This window comes from Lagenorhynchus albirostris, chromosome 18 (assembly GCF_949774975.1).
Source record: "Lagenorhynchus albirostris chromosome 18, mLagAlb1.1, whole genome shotgun sequence".
NCBI lineage: Eukaryota > Metazoa > Chordata > Mammalia > Artiodactyla > Delphinidae > Lagenorhynchus > Lagenorhynchus albirostris.
Window position 1 is genome coordinate 22,820,543 of NC_083112.1, and position 17,449 is coordinate 22,837,991.

General features: G+C 42.9%; 1 protein-coding gene across 10 annotated transcripts in view; it reads left to right on the plus strand.

The window, feature by feature from the left end:
• ENOX1 (ecto-NOX disulfide-thiol exchanger 1) overlaps positions 1-17,449 on the plus strand; it is a 611,047-nt gene that overhangs the window by 117,653 nt on the left and 475,945 nt on the right. The window lies entirely within an intron of this gene.

A 17,449-nucleotide genomic window follows, 5' to 3' on the forward strand; every position in this document is an offset into this window, starting at 1 on the left:
TGAGCACTTGAGAAAAAAGTGTATTCTGTTGTTTTTGGAGGAATGTCCTATAAGTATCAATTAAGTCCATCTTGTTTAATGTATCATTTAAAGCTTGTGTTTTCTTATTTATTTTCATTTTAGATGATCTGTCCATTGGTGAAAGTGGGGTGTTAAAGTTCCCTACTATGATTGTGTTACTGTCGATTTCCCCTTTTATGGCTGTTAGCATTTACCTTATGTATTGAGGTGCTCCCGTGTTGGGTGCATAAATATTTACAATTGTTATATCTTCTTCTTGGATTGTTCCCTTGATCATTATGTAGTGTCCTTCTTTGTCTCTTGTAATAGTCTTTATTTTAAAGTCTATTTTATCTGATATGAGAATTGCTACTCCAGCTTTCTTTTGATTTCCATTAGCATGGAATATCTTTTTCCATCCCCTCACTTTCAGTCTGTATGTGTCCCTAGGTCTGAAGTGGGTCTCTTGTAGACAGTATATATACGGGTCTTGTTTTTGTACCCATTCAGCCAGTCTATGTCTTTTGGTTGGAGCATTTAACCATTTACGTTTAAGGTAATTATCATTATGTATGTTCCTATTACCATTTTCTTAATTCTTTTGGGTTTGTTATTTTAGGTCTTTTCCTTCTCTTGTGTTTCCTGCCTAAAGAAGTTCCTTTAGCATTTGTTGTAAAGCTGGTTTGGTGGTGCTGAATTCTCTTAGCTTTTGCTTGTTTGTTAAGGTTTTAATTTCTCTGTCGAATCTGAATGAGATCCTTGCTGGATAGAGTCATCTTGGTTGTAGGTTTTTCCCTTTCCTCACTTTAAATATGTCCTGCCAGTCCCTTCTGCCTTGCGGAGTTCCTGCTGAAAGATCAGCTGTTAACCTTGTGGGGATTCCCTTGTATGTTTTTTTTCCTTTGCTGCTTTTAATATTTTTTCTTTGTATTTAATTTTTGACAGTTTGATTAATATGTGTCTTGGCATGTTTCTCCTTGGATTTATCCTTTAATGGACTCTCTGTGCTTCCTGGAATTGACTGACTATTTCTTTTCCCATATTAGGGAAGTTTTCAACTATAATCTCCTCAAATATGTTCTCAGCCCCTTTCTTTTTTCTCTTCTTCTGGGACCACTGTAATTCGAATGTTGTCTGTGTTTAATGTTGTTCTAGCGGTCTCTGAGACAGTCCTCAGTTTTTTCATTCTTTTTTCTTTATTCTGCTCTGCGGTAGTTATTTCTACTATTTTATCTTCCATGTCACTTATCCGTTCTTCTGCCTCAGTTATTCTGCTATTGATTCCTTCTAGAGAATTTTCAGTTTCATTTATTGTGTTGTTCATCATTGTTTGTTTGCTCTTTTGTTCTTCTAGGTCCTTGTTAAATGTTTCTTGTATTTTCTCCATTCTGTTTCCAAGATTTTGGATCATCTTTATATCATTACCCTGAATTCTTTTTCAGGTAGACTGCCTATTTCCTCTTCATTTGTTTGCTCTGGTGGGTTTTTACCTTGCTCCTTCATCTGCTGCGTATTTCTCTGTGTTCTCATTTTGCTTAACTTACTGTGTTTGGGGTCTCCTTTTTGCATGCTGCAGGTTTGTGGTTCCTGTTTTTTTTGGTGTCTGCCCCCAGTGGGTAAGGTTGGTTCAGTGTGTTGTGTAGGCTTTTACCGTCATTTTATAAATAAGAAAGTAAGAGCTCTGCGACATTAAGAAATTTGTCTAAGAATATATACCGGGGCTTCCCTGGCGGAGCAGTGGTTGCGAGTCCGCCTGCCGATGCAGGGGACATGGGTTCGTGCCCCGGTCTGGGAGGATCCCACATGCCGTGGAGCAGCTGGGCCCGTGAGCTATGGCCGCTGGGCCTGCGCGTCCGGAGCCTGTGCTCCGCAATGGGAGAGGCCACAACAGTGAGAGGCCCGCGTACCGCCAAAAAAAAAAAAAAAAAAGAATATATACCGTGTAAATACTTCCATGCGGTTAGGAGAGCATGCAGAACCACAAATCCAAGAGTGTGTTTAAATTCAAAGGCTCTCTTTCTGGGCTTCTATTTTCACCATGACAATGTGGCTCTGGAGGGCATGGGGCCACTTCTTCCCCGAATTGGTGGAATGGAAGTGCAAAGGCGCCCAGCATCTTTTGAAAATGCAAAACCAGTGCTGCAGCTGTACCCTCTTCCAGGAGGTGCCGAAACCATCTCAAGATGTGTGCGGTAAAACCCAGGACGCTAGCGAAGCCGCCATTCTCAGGGAGAAGACCCTGGACCAGGCCCCTTTTGAATCTGCTTGCCTATTCATCCTTTTCAAACCATGGAAGTAGTTATACTGTTGGTAATTTTTTTTTCTTAAGATATTTTTGATGTGGACCATTTTTAAAGTGTTTATCAAATTTGTTACAATATTGCTTCTGTTTTACATTTTGGTTTTTTGATCCCAAGGCATGTGGGATCTTAGCTCCCTGAAGGGGATAGAACCTACACCCCCTGCGTCAGAAGGCGAAGTCTTAACCACTGGACCACCAGGGAAGTCCCAGTAATTATTTTTCAATTATAAACTTATACATACTGTGTGGAAAAAAAAGTCAGATAAGAAAGAAGGTATGAGGAAGGAATTCATGTTCCCACCTCTCAGAGACAATGATTGTTTACATTTTGGTAAATATCTTTCCAAGTGTTTGTTTCTTTTCCTGTGCACATGAACAAACATTTTAAATAGGCGGATGTTATACAGTGTTTTAACGCAATTAAAAAAATTTGCAGGATAGCATTCTACGTAAGTAAGTACGCTTATATCTTGAATTGTGGTGGGTATATGATAGTACAGTGTAAAGCGTTCGTCTGTTTTATTAAGCAGCTCCCTGTTGATGGATGTGTAGATTGTTCTCTAGGATAAATTCTGGGGAAAATTCTGCATCAGAAATTTTGAGTCTCGCTGTTAAACTACTTTCCAGAACTCTGTTATCAGCAGTATTTAACTGTGCCCTTTTCCTACACCTTCAATAACCCGGAGTATTTTTTTAATCTTTGTCATCCTGGTATGCAAAATATCATTGAAAATTTGAATTGCTTTGATTTAGGAGTTTGAAAACTTTACATAAATTTAGAAGCAATTTGTGTACTTTTTTTTGTCATTTGTTTTGCTTTTTCTAATAGGAGGTTTGTCTTTTTGTATTGGTTCACATGAGTTCTTTATATACTAGGGAGATTAACCCTCTGCTATATAAGTCAATTTACTCAAAATAAATTAGGTGCCAGGCAATGTACCAACTAGGCATTTTTCTCAATTTGTTGATTGTCTTTTCACTTGGCTTTATAGTACTTTTCTCCAATTAAAAAGCTACTTATTTATTTAGCTAGTTAAATGTATCAGTCTGTAGTTTCTGGTTTTTAAAATCATGCTTGGAAAAACCTTTCCCTTGGGCTCTAGAAATCGTCTTGTAAACTTTCTTCTAATTTTTCTGTGATTTCTTTTTTAGGCATCTAAATATTTAATCTGTGTGGAATTAATCTGGGGGGAAGACACTTGCTGAGTATCCAAAATTATCATTTCTGCATGTTTAACCCATTATACGAGCACCATCATTTGAGAGTCCATAGCTTTTCCACTTCCATCATACACAAAGTTCCCGTGGGTTTGGATCTAATTCTGTTTCCTCTACTCTGTTCAGTAGATCACCATGCTGCTAACTCAGAGATACAAAAGTGTATCACTGAATAGCAGTATCAGCTTTCACTTGCAGAATTGGACAGAGAATATTTGGAGAGCACTGAGAGGGCGTCCTAAGGCTGCCAAAAGGTGGTCCCTGGATGAACCATAAACATGTACTAGGAGGAGCCCAGTGAGGGTCAGGATGGGAAACGAGGAATGCACTCTAGGCAGAGACTTCAGTGCGACTGGTCCCAGGGGTGGGGAGTAAGAGGGAGGGTGTGTGTGTGTGTGTGTGTGTGTGTGTGTGTGTGTGTGTGTGTGTGTGTGTGAGAGAGAGAGAGAGAGAGAGGGAGAGGGAGAGGGAGAGGGAGAGGGAGAGGGAGAGGGAAGGGGGGAGAGAGAGAGAGAGAGAGAGAGAGAGAGAGAGAGAGAGAGAGAGAGAGAACCAGGAGGCATATGTCATGGTAAATGAGGTTGTAGCCATGGTCTGGTGCCTAATGTTTGGGGTTCTCGCTGCCATGTACGAAATTCCGATTTATTTTCAGATGGTGTATATCATTAAAGTGTTTTAAGCAGAGGCCAGATACTGCCTGATTTGTGTGTTAGATAAATTTTGTTTGCTTTACATGGGTAGGATCCACTGTAGAGAAATTAGCCTGGAGGTAGGGAGATCACTAGACATTTCTGTAGTGACGACCACCTGAACTAAGGAAGGGGTGGTGGAGGGAGAGAAGGGGGGCTGATGGCAGGCTGTCTGGTGATGACTCAAGCAGGATGATTGATGATGCAGGTGGGAGAACGGAGGGTGGTCCAGGGTTCCCAGCATGGCTGAATAGCCTCCATTTTCTAGACTTGGAGGAGACAGGACCATCCTGTGAAGAGGAAGATGGCAGAGTTAACCTGGCAGCTTTAGGAGACCGACAGAGGTGAGAGGAGAATCTGACCAAAGGAAATTGTTGGGCTTTCCAACCCAGCAGCCGTTCAAAGCATCAGATGGAGTGTTCAAATTGTGTATTTTGCATTCACATACTCTTTTTGAGCAAATGCCTGTGACATTTGTGTACCTCACGTTGGTGAACTCCTGCCCTTCTCCCACAGCTGCCCCTGAAGCAGCTGAAAGAGTCTAGAATTTTATTTTAGAGAAACTACCTATGTAACCTAGCCAGTGGGAAACAAGTTGCAGTTTCTCAGATTCATACATTATCTGCATCAACAGCTCAATTTCTAGATGTGCTTTGCAGATGATATTTGAAGCCAGCCGACTTTGAATAGTGATGACCCTATAAAAGCAACAATAAGAAAGACTTGCTGGAGCTCACCGAATATCTCATCACAGAAGCCAGAGCAGAAGTACTGCTTACAGAATTTTTCTTTGCTTGTACACATGGGCTGGTCTCTGTCAAACGAAAGGAAGAATTAATTTTGCTAATTGGGAGGCTATTTCCAATAGTTAGATTCACCTCTGATATGAGTTACAATGTGAAGAGCAGTGAAGGAAGAATAAAATGCATGTGATCTGTGCCACTTAAGTGCCACCTGCGTGTCATTAAGTAAGGAAATAAGGGAACATTGTCACCATCCGCAGTTTGTATTTACTGAACCCCACGGTGTTCGAGGTCAGGCTTATGAAGAGTCACTTTGTCAGGTTGTGTACACTAATAATTTATGCTGGGCAAGTAGATGAGGTTACTAATTTTGCTTTCTTTAGCATCTATGTACCCCCTGGGCAGATCATCTTTTTAAAATCTGCTTGTCTTTTTTTTGTTTTTTTAACTTATTTATAAGCAAGGCTGGCTGTTTTTCTGCCGAAAAGAGTGTTCCGATACAAAACCCTCAGAAGCCGCTTCCACACCCAAAGACTTCACATTCTAAACAAAGTGAGGAGGGAAGGTTGGTAGACAGAGCTCTGGAAGGTCTCAGATGCTTCTTTTCCCAGCTGAGGTCTTCTGGGCTCAGAAGGGCTGTGGACAAGGCATTGGTGTTCTGGCCTGGATTTTCTTGTGTAAGCTACAGGCTCTGTTCTGTTTTGTAATAATGAAACAGTGCTTCAAATGTCATCAGAGCAGAGTCCAACTTATTCTCCTTGGTCTTCTCATTGGGAGCCAGGACCAAACATGCAAACGTGTTGGGTAGGAGGTGGAGGGGCCTTGAACAAAGCAGAGAGTATGGAAAATTGCTAAAAAATGCAAGTGAGAAAGAAATGCATTGTGGTAACGAACCCTGGGAGTGCTGAGTGGGTGTGTATACACAGGCATATATTCATATTTATATTAATATGTTCACGCATATAAGACCACGTAAAATTTTTAATGCAGAAAAACACATTTTACCCATATAGGTTGATTTATGGACACAAAAGTGAATGGAGGGCTTCCCTGGTGGCGCAGTGGTTGAGAGTCCGCCTGCCCATGCAGCGGACATGGGTTCGTCCCCCGGTCCGGGAGGATCCCACATGCTGCGGAGCGGCTGGGCACGTGAGCCATGGCCGCTGGGCCTGCGCGTCCGGAGCCTGTGCTCCGCAACGGGAGAGGCCACAACAGTGAGAGGCCCGCGTACCGCAAAAAAAAAAAAGTGAATGGAAAATAAATTTTGTACGATGTAGCCCTAAAGCAGTCCATCGGAATGGTAACGAAAACCTACTGATAGATTTTTCTGGCGGCGCTGATTTTACCATTTTCTCCTAAATGCAGTTTGGTTCCTTTTTCGTCTAAATATCAGAGGTACCAAATACATGTCAGCTTGTTAGAGGTGGGCTTGATGCTTCAGGACTAAATTTGTGCTTATTCTTCGTATGTTCGTTAAATATCTCACACACTCTCCCAGTTTTATTTTCTTCCTGTCGTTCCTCTTTGCTGGATCTCTTCACTTTGGTGTTCTTTGGGGCCCTGGACTTGGTCTCACTCCTCTCAGTTGCCTGAATCTCTTTTATTCACCCTCAAGCCTTCTGGCGTGTGTGGGTATTTTTGACTCTGGTGGTCGATCCTGGTGGCTTTCCCTGCAAATCCACTCTACCCTTGTTGATCCTAGACACACAGCTCCACTGTGTTCCCCAGCCTTCCTTGCAGTTAGGGGGCCATGTGGGTGACATCTCTCCAGTGGGTTGCGGGCAGACATGCTGCCTTTTTCAGACCTGACCCACAGAAGCCTACTGCAGGAACTCCTCTCTGAACTGTCCTCCTTGCGACTCAGTGCTGCTCTGGGACAGGCTCTTGGAATGATTTTCCCCCATCCCCATTAGAGTTTCTGGCATCACCGTCTGAGAAACTTCTTATGACTAAAGCCACAGAATTTTGGTGGTCTGTTTATAACATTAGTCTACCCTGCCCAAGACAACTCCCAAATCTCTGTATCTCTACCCAGAGCTTGGGCGATGTCTCTCAGGCATCTTGAACCCAACTTGTCTAAACATTGCCCACACCTCCCTCTCTCTGACCCTGCTCCTTCTCCAGCGTCCTTTTCTCTGTGAATAGTAAGCCGACCACCCAGGGGCCCATGCCCCATACTTGGGATCATTTTTGATGCTCTTACCACTGCATCCCTCACTTAGTCCAGTGGTCTGCAGACGTCAGCCCTGGACCAAATCTGGCCTATTGGCCTGCTTATTGTAAAGAAAATTTTACTGTAACACAGGTACACCTATGCCCTTGGATATTGTCTATGTCTACTTCCTCACCCAAGCAGCAGGGTTGAGTAGCTGTGACAGAAATTGTATGGTTGGCAAAGCCTAAGTTTTTCCTCTCTGGCCCTTTAAGGAACCTTGTGCCATCCCCTGACCTAGGATTGTCACAGTCTGTTAATTCCGCCTTCTTAATATTCTCTCGAACCCATCCACTTCTTTCCATCTCCATCATTGCCATCCTCATCCAGATGACTGCAACGGCATCCTAAGTGGTTTCTGTGTATCTAGTCTCACCGTTTTATAATCCATCCTCCATATGGCATCCAAAGTAATTGTGCTAAAAGGAAAATGTTGAAGATCTATTTATTGCTACGCTTAGCCTACTCTAATGATACAACTCCCAAATCTATGTGTCTTTCTCTACAACCCCAGTCTCTCTCCTGAAGCTCAGATGCAAATGTCACCACCTTGGTTAAAATCCTTCAGTGACCTCTATGGCCCTGAGAATAAAATAGCTGAGGCCCGAGCTTGTCTCCTGACTTAAACCCCAGCCATTCTTCACTTCTTTAAGTGCTTCACGTACATCGTGTTCTCCCTTGTCTCTGGGTCTTCCCCTCCCCTTTCCCACATTCCTCTTTCACCTGGATAAGTCTTACTTATTTCTCAGGTCAAAACTTAAAAGGACTTTGTCTAGGAGGCCCTTCCTGATTTCCAGATTAGGTTTGATCTCCTTCCTCTGTGCTCTCATAATACCTTGCGTTTCCTCTGTCATAGTTACTACACTTTACTCACCTTATTATCTCTCTCTCTTTCTATCACTGGCTGTAAATTCTGCAAGAGGAGGGGCCGTGTCTGTATTGAGTCTTGCTGCAATTCCAGCATCCATCATACCTGGAACATGGCTGGCAGGCTGTGGGCAGTGCAGTGCGGTGACACCAAGTCATATTTCCTGCCCTTTCCTCCCTCCAGGAACTTACAGGGAGAAGGAGAATGCCTTTTTTAGAGTAAGGATTCTAACTGTTAATTAAGCCCAAAGAAAATAAGTGATGAAGGGAGCAAATTATAAGATAGAATGCAAAACACATGCACATATAACCACACATGAAGCACTCATTCATTAAGTGCCCAAACATCCTAGACATCTAACACTACAAATGGGTGTGATCTGTCCCTCCCCACCCCCCTCTAAGTGTGACAGTGTCAGCCATCTTCAGTCATAAACAATAGAGGAAAGAGAACATTTCTTGTTGCCCTAGTTAGCCAGAGCCCTGGAGCAAGTTGTCATTCACTCATCGTTACATTCATTCTTCCACTGGTTTAACAATATTTGTTAAGCACGATGCCAGATGCATGGGACTCAGATATTCAGGGGATAAAAGGAGCTATTACCTAAGTGGGAAGGCAGACACCTAAAATATATGGCAGGACAATATGGTAAGCGCTGTAATTTAGCAGGTGGTCCGAAGTAGTTATGAGAGCACAGAGGAGGAAGGAAATTCTCTTCTCCCCGTTTCTGGCAAGAGGAAGGTGGAGATGTGCGTACACATTTTTATGGGAGGAATGAAGGAAGCGGCTAAAGTTCACCTCTCTTGTGGTTTGGCTTTGCTTGAGGAGCTTCTCATTGCTGCCTTGCCCACTTTTCCATGGCGCTCGGATAGAGATAGCCGGCTGTTTTCCACGTGAATTTGCTTGGCAGATCGAATAATGCGTGTATTGCTGCAGGACTGGCAGGAGAAGCATTTCTTTGACATATTCGGTCGAGTCACAGGAGAGAAGACAGACACCGTTCCCATGGTGTCACCACCCCTCCCCGGCCTCCCCAAGGAGGAGACACAGTAGGAAAACTCAGTTCCTGGGCGTTGACCGCTTGAAATAGCCACACGGGGACAGATCACACTTGATTAAGAGCGACACCGCGTGAGTGAGGTTTGAGTCTACACGGGAAACTGTGTTTAACAGACAACTCACTTGGCTCAGAGCAAGCCCCAGTCTTAGTGGGCAAACATTCACACGGTCCGACTTTAGAATCTCCTTTTGTCTCGTTAAGCCAGATAAGAGAAATGAACTGATAATGTGAGGGAGAAATTCTGTGTTTTCCTCAGTTTCTTTCTTTTTATTTTTCACATTTTTTTCCAGGAATTCTTATTTTTCTTCCTCACCCCTTTCCTTCATCCTCCAAAATCTCTTGGAAATAGGCTAATTCTGATTTTAAAAATCTCCTTGGCCACTGATGGTATAAGTAACTGATAGCATGTATTCACATCCCATCAAACTGGGGAAACTTGGATGATTTACTTAATTAAGCTCACTAAGCCTCAGTTTCTTCATCTTAAAAATGAGGTTATTAACTCTACCATCTACCTCAGAAGATTGTTATGAGGATTCAGTGAGGTCTCATAAATACAACCCTGGCGCATCCTAACAGCTCCTTCGGGTTCTCTTTTGTTATGAGGTCCCAAACTCTAAGCCTTGCCTATCATTTGGTCTTTGTTTAGAATGTCAAGACACTTTCCTGTGCCATTTTAACCATGACGTAGCAAGAGCCTGCTGAAGGGTTATCTATACTGAGGTCTCATCCATCACTTTGATTCCTTGGTTGGTTTATGTTGGCCAAGACTTCATTTATTTTAGGAGATTTCTCATTGTTTAAAACCGTGTGGTGGTTTATCCATTCCGTATATACCAGTTTGCAACTGCTAATCCCAAACTCCCAATCCAACCCTCTCCCACCCCTCTTCCCCTTGACAGCCACTAGTCTATTCTCTATGTCCCTGATTCTGTTTCTGTTTCACAGATAGGTTCCTTTGCATCATATTTTAGATTCCACATATAAGTGATATCATATGGTATTTGTCTTTCTCTTTCTGACTTACTTCACTTAGTACGATAACCTCTAGTTGCATCCGTGTTGCTGCAAATGGCATTATTTTGTTCAAGGTCCTACTGGATAGCCCAGGGAACTATATTCAATATCCTGTGATAAACCATAATGGAAAAGAATATGAGAAAGAATGTGTGTATGTATAACTGAGTCACTTTGCTGTACAGCAGTTATTAATACAACATTGTAATTCAACTATACTTAAATAAAACGTAAATTACAAAAAAAAAAAAAAAGTGTGCTGATTTTTGCCCTGGGTCTTCTAAAAGGCTGTGGCAAGCTTCTTCAGTTCCTGAGGAGGGAGAATCTGCTAAGCGATAGGACTGGGCTCAGCAGGCCAAGGTGCTCTCATTTCCCAGGATGCTCAGGGGCAACACTAGCTGGGCTCAACATGGAGCTCACAGTCGTCTAAACGTCCAGAAGGATGGAAACAGAAGAAGAACACAGATGTCTATCATTTATTAGCCTTTTTTCCCCACCACTAGCACCTTAAAGAAAAAAAAAGTCACCATTTAATACTTACCTTTCAGAATTTCCTTCTGAATCGAGGCCTTACATAGTTCAAGTCTGAATTGCCAAGTACACTGACTCATTTCTTCATTATGTAAGCCATTAACACGTCACTGCTCAGAGGCTGGAGTACCTGCTTTAGGCTGCCAGCAAGGTGCCCCAGTGACTCTCAGCTGAGCCCGTACACTTGTGCTCACCTGCTCTCCCCAGAGAACTACCAGCTCAGCTCTTCGCCATTAGCTGCGAGTCCTGCAGAGAAGCTTCATTAGATCAAAAAGCTGCTCCTCCCTGCTGCCTTCTGGGCAGCCACCTACCCAGGGGAATGGGAGGAAACTATGCAAGAGGCAGATTGCAATTCCCGGGAAGTGAAACTTTTTGCAGAAAATGCCGATCGACTAGATCTGGGTGTATGCAAACAGGGAGAGACCCAGCGTGGGCAAGTGTCATCCAGGTGAACTTGAAAGCTGAGTGGGCATCTTTGGCACCAAGTCATATTTAAAGCCAATGCCATAGAGAATGACCTTGGGGATCTTGGGAAAGTGAGGAAGAGCAGCATGATTTGCACAATGAGGCCAGAAAGAAAGCAAACGCTGAAGGAACAATTAATTCTAAAAAGTATTAGCGCTAAAGAAACACTCTAAACACGGTTTCTCTGAAAGCCATTACAAAGCTCAAATATTTATATTGATACTAGTTGGCTATGACCATGGAACTTTTTGGTTTGGCTGACACAGTGTACGTACCCCCATATTGTAATTATCTAGGGAAAATATTGTTCCAAAAAGTTCATGAAAAGACGTAACTTGTCACTGATCATGATTGGCAGAAGCTACTGCGCGTAGCGGAGCATTGGCTTAATTAAGCTCTTAACCCTCTCCTGTTACCATAGAGGTCACGTCATTCAGCATGGTGAATGCAAACATGGGAATTCATTTGTTTCTGAAGATTCTCTGTAGGCCGATGGTCCTCAGAGGCGTTCCAGGACCTCCAAAACAAAGATATTATTATCCTCTAGTGATCACCATTACTGGTGTGGCCTCTCAGAGGGTCATTAGAACCTACTAGACTTTAAATAAATGTGTTTGGAGACATCCTGGGACCTCAGACTTTTGCTTATTTTCTTCCTTAATTTTACTTCAATTGGCGTAGTAATTGCTTTACAATGTTGTGTTACTTTCTGCTGTGCAGCGAAGTGAATCAGCTCTGTGTATACAAATACCCCCTCCGTCTTGGACCTCCCTCCCACCCCATCCCCCATCCTACCCATCTAGGTCATCACAGAGCACTGAGCTGAGCTCTCCGTGCTATACCGCACGTTCCCACTAGCCATCTGTAGTGTATTTACGTCAAACCTAATCTCCCAGTTCATCCCACCCTCCCCTTCCTCCCCTGTGGCCACACATCCATTCTCTACGTCTTCCTTAATTTTAGATACGCTCTTCTTCCTTCCTTCGACAGTGTAGCTCTGATGTCCTATCCAGTATAGCTGGGTAAAGTCCTCCCTGACCACTTGAGTTCCTCAGTAACTGACATACTTGTCTCTACCACGTAGTCAAGAATCTGACATTCATTATATTTCATTCTTTGCACTCAGTAAAATATCATTGTTCAAAGAGCTTAAAGGGGCAATAAGATAGTTACATACATGGCTAAAATACAAAATAGAAAAGGACGTGGGAACTCGAGTGAGGGAGATGTTATTTCCGGTTAGGACGTCAGAACAACCTCATGGAATAGGTTATATTTAAGGTAGAACTTGAGAAAGATCAGGTGCTGACACGTGAGTTGCTTCTTGCACAGATGCCTGCATCTTCATCTTCGGATGTTTCACATTCAACCACATAGTATAACAAAAGCATGTCCTTGCCCAGGAGCCCTGGAATATTTTTCAAGAGGGCATGTTTCCTTTTACCTCTTTCTTCGCTTCTTGGACCCCGTTACTTTGACGCAATATTTAAGACAGGGTGAAGGAGTGAGTGAGGGCCTGCGGGGTAGAGTGGTTGCTTTTACAAAATCACCTCTGGGGGTAGATCTGTGGCCACTTCATCCTAGAGTGAAGAGAAACCCATCTCAGAAACCCAACTGAAGCTGGTTTTGTATAAGCCTTACTTTTTGCCTGGTTCTTTTGTCTTTGACGTGTCAGCTGTGCATCTAATTAAGAAAGGTTACACCTGACTCACAAATAAGCATCAGATGAGTGTGGTGAACTCTAGGAGGCATGGCACACCAGGTGCTTGGTTCCTACCATCAGCTGAAACCCAGACCTGCTTCTGCACCGGAGGAGACGCTTGCTGTCCTTTCTGAAGCTGCTTCTCTTTCCCATCCCAGCTTCTCCTGTCATCACTTACCAGAGGGCCACTGAGGAGCTTGTATTGGAGGGGTGGAGGCAGGATCTAAACATTCCTCTTGCCTTATAGGACTGTCCCCACCCTGGCTTTGCTAGCCAGTTGCAGGAAGCTTATAGTATTCCCCAGCCAGCTATTGGAGGAGAACTTCTCTGCGAGTATCTGCCGTTGACCTTGGCCTCATTTCTCACGTTTTGGCTGATATTCTAAAGGCGGAGGATGAGGTTTAGATTTCATGTGCCGCGTTCTTCCTCTGAAGTGGTTGGTTCTCCTAGCCTAGTGATTCTATTCTATTACATTAAAAACCCGAGGTTTATTTTATAAACGTGACAGCTAGTCATTATATGAGGATTATTTCACAGGCCCTACAAGCAGAACATGTAAAATGTCAAGTGCCAGGTGTGGTGTTTTTTTTTTTTCCTGATTTCATTTTTTTTTACAGAATTTTGAAAACGGCTTAAATCTAATTGGTTCCCCCAGGATCTCAGCTCCTGTTACATTTGTGGTGCTTCTTTTTTTGAGAGGCATCTGGAGAGACTGAACTGCCACTGCTAGTTGGCAGGCAGGGTAGGAGGATGCAGCAACTTTTTTTTTTCTTTCTTAGAAACTTTCAAATTTTGGGCTCAACTCTTCCCAAGCTTCAGTGTTTGATTTCCACACTTGTTTTTGCAATGTTGAGTTCTGCTTTTCCTATTATTGGATTCATATGAATGAGAATGGCAGCCACGACGACCACCACCGCTGGTGGCCAGCCTATATCGACTGTGAAAGAAAAATAAAGAGAATAAGAAAAACAAAGCACATGTTAGTAGTAGTAGAGTATAATCCATGTAGACAACACTTACCAAGCACAGTTCTAATAAACAGGCTTTATGTGGGTCTAGTCTACTAAAAGTAAACACTTCTTTAGGCAACAGAGCTGAGTTATTATTAGTGGCCCAGATTCAGATGTTCCTATAGTCTAAACAATGTGAGAAGATGGCCAAAGTCTCTCTCTTAATCACAGTGAGGTCACAGCTTTGAAACCCCACATAGTGAAGCAAATAAGAAGCCACCCTCATAGCAGGGAAAGGGAAAGGGGGAGAGTGTAAGCAAACCAGGGGCTTGTAAGCAAACCAGGGGCTTGTAAGCAAATCTGAGCTATAACCACAACAGAAAAACATACTTAGAGTGTTTATTTTTAAATATATACTGTTAAATGGTACTAAAAGACTCTGGTTTCGGAGTGTGAGTCTTCCACTGTGGAATTGAAAGCTAGGAAGAAGGGAAGTCAAGGCTTTAGGAGACTGTTGACATGGTATGGGCAAAGCATACCGAGGGCACTCGGAGAAGCCAGATAAAAAAGCTTGTTGAGTACAGCGGTTAGGCTGCCTTTTGTTATTGGATTAGAAATAGCATAGGAAGTAATAGCAAAGAAATTGTTCCTACTTTGGAAGATAAATGATTTGAAGTCTCTGTATTCAGAGAGCCTTATCTTGTAACATTTGACATCTACTTCTCTTAAACACAGGCAGGAAGAGTAACAACAAGAATGGGCTCAAACTGTGTTTTGATTAAGTGCCTCTTTGGTGTGTGTGTGTGTGTGTGTGTGTGTGTGTGTGTGTGTGTGTGTGTGTGTGTGTGTGTGTGTGTGTGTGTGTGTGTGTGTGTGTGTGTGTGTGTGTGTGTGTGTGTGTGTGTGTGTGTGTGTGTGTGCGCGCGCGCGTGTGTGTGTGTGTGTGTCCCAAGTGAGAATATCTGTTTAATTGAAATCTGATTGTTCTGTTATTGGTGAGGGAGGACCTGCCCAAGCATAGAAAAACCTAATTTCAGGCTTAGCAGGCAATGAAGTTAACAATAAAACATGTTTATTGAATTAAAAACAGTAAGCTTCTGGTTAATTCATTTAGGAATATTTCTCAAGATTTTCTTCCCAAGATAAAAACTTATATATCTGCCAGACGGAATAAGGGCCAGCCAGACTCCATGTGGGTAAATGTCCTCGTTTTCTTGTCCTCAGGGAGACAGCACAGACCAGGGGCGCCGGGAGTGCAATGTTAATGTTGCCTGTGCCATTGCTGAGCTGTCCAAGCCCGGGTAAATGACTTGGTCTCATTGGCCCTCAGTGTTTCTCACGTATGAAATAAGGGAACTGGATTAGGGGACTTCTAAGGCTCTTTCTGCATCTAATATTCGATAAAACAGAGGTGTAAACAGTGGAAAGGAAAGCACGGAGTGGTGAGGAAAAGATAAGTGTGGTAGTTCAGTGCTTGAGGAAGGATTTTCTGGGCAGAGAAGGAAACAAGCCAGGGCAAGGCTGCAACAAATGTTCTCCCTGTCTTTGTTCAGCTCCTGTCTCCCTGAGGGTTTTAGGTAACTCAGGAATGCTCCTTTTGCCTGCCCCTTCTTATCTTCTCCTTTTCTCTCTGTCCCATATTTCCTTCCATCTTTCTCTACACCCCTCCCCACCACCATCTTTACATCTCTCTGAGGAATAGATGTGGTTAGGATTTGTCAGGAAGACACAAGAAAAATGAAACTTGTTGGAAAAATAGTTTTCCACTTTGTTTTTTCCTTTTATTTCCTAGGATCTGTTATAGCTTCAAATTTGCTAAGTAAAAACAGTGAAAATGTTCAACTCATGGGTTGTGTGTTTGTAATGGTGATGATCACGATGCAGGTACCAACGTTGAGTGCTTGCTGTGTGCCGGGAAGAGCAGTAACTTAGTTACTCCCGCTAACAGCACTAATGAGGTAGGTCCTGTTACTAGCACCGTTATGCAGATGAGGCAGCTGGATCAGAAAGGTTAAGGAACTTGCCCACGGTTTCCAGCTCATTATGGCAAAGCTAGCCTCCGATCCCAGGCAGTTGTTTGCCAGTGTCGCCTCTTTCATTCACTTGGCCTAGCTGCATCTCCTCTGAGGCAGAGATGATATGTTTTATTCATTTTTCCCATTCCCTTGAGATTTGGTACAACGCTGGAGGAAAGTATACTTTGAATTCGTGTAGGATGGACTTACAGGCGTACCGTCCTACCTGGGAGAGAAAGCCGTCCAAGGCGTCCTCTGTCTCCAGGGGAGAAGCTGTGCCCATAAGTGCCCTCCCAGCTGTGCAGAGATTTGTGTTGACAAATCTTTGACTTGGCATTTGAAAGTATCTGCTTCCTGTCTGTGTGAAGCTTTTTTTTTTTTTTTTTTTTTTTTGCGGTACGTGGGCCTCTCACTGTTGTGGCCTCTCCCGTTGCGGAGCACAGGCTCCAGACGCGCAGGCTCAGTGGCCATGGCTCACGGGCGCAGCCACTCCGCGGCATGTGGGATCTTCCCGGACCGGGGCACGAACCCGCGTCCCCTGCATCAGCAGGCGGACTCTCAACCACTGTGCCACCAGAGAAACCCTGTGTGAACTTTTTTAATTTAGAAGTTTCAGTTTTAAGAAAGTTAGACTAGTTTAAAGGAGTTGAATTATATTTCTGTACAAACAGTGAAACTGTAGTATCATTTAAACAAATGTAGCTGATAAGTTAGTATATGAACCAAGAAATAGCTGGGAACAGAACGTCAATGAAAGCACTAGATTTAATTGTGAGGAAAAAAATTCCTTTAAGGTTTTATTTGCCTGAATGCATTTGACTTTGGAGATATAGTAGTTTTGCACTTGCGAACATTTGATACAGGGGAAAAAAAATGGATCAATATGTTTACATGCCAAGGTCAATCTTTCTACTACTATGTATGATGTTAGGGGTGAGAGAAATGAGAGAGCTCATTCTTTTTATATTTGTTGCCATGGTACAAGGATAATATCTTCTTGTGAGGATGTCTGTATTAGAGGGTGAAGGATGCATTGTTTATTCATTATGTCCTCTAAGATCTCACTTACCTGGTAGTCGGATTTCCAGCAGCTCTATCATCTGGAACATACATAGGTGCCTAGAAGTATAGGATCATGGAAGATTAATGTTGGAAGGGATCTTAGAGATCCTTTAACCCAACTGCCTTATTTTGCAGATGAAAAAGTACAGCCTCAAACAATTAAGGGACCTGTTCATGGATTAGAATAAAGTCTTCAAATAGAAAATGATAATTACAAAGGTTGCATACTATTTACCCTATTAATTTACTTTATAAGTATTTGTTGAGTACCTCATAATGTGGAAGACATTAGGGGTAGAGCAGTCCTCCTTGGTCTAGGAAAGATACAGGCTCTTCTTCAAGCTCTTACCAAACATATGTGTCATGAGGACACAGATGAGAAATATCTGAGAATGAGTCCTGATAAACTTTTTTTTTAACGTCTTTATTGGAGTATAATTGCTTTACAATGGTATGTTAGTTTCTGCTTAATAACACGGTGAATCAGCTATATGTATACATATATTGACGATGACGGGGACTTTGTCTTGTTAACTCCCCAGTGTCTCATGCCCTCCAGGGGATGAAGCCGCTGACCACAGCTGTGACCACAGTGTCGAAATCTGGGAACATTTA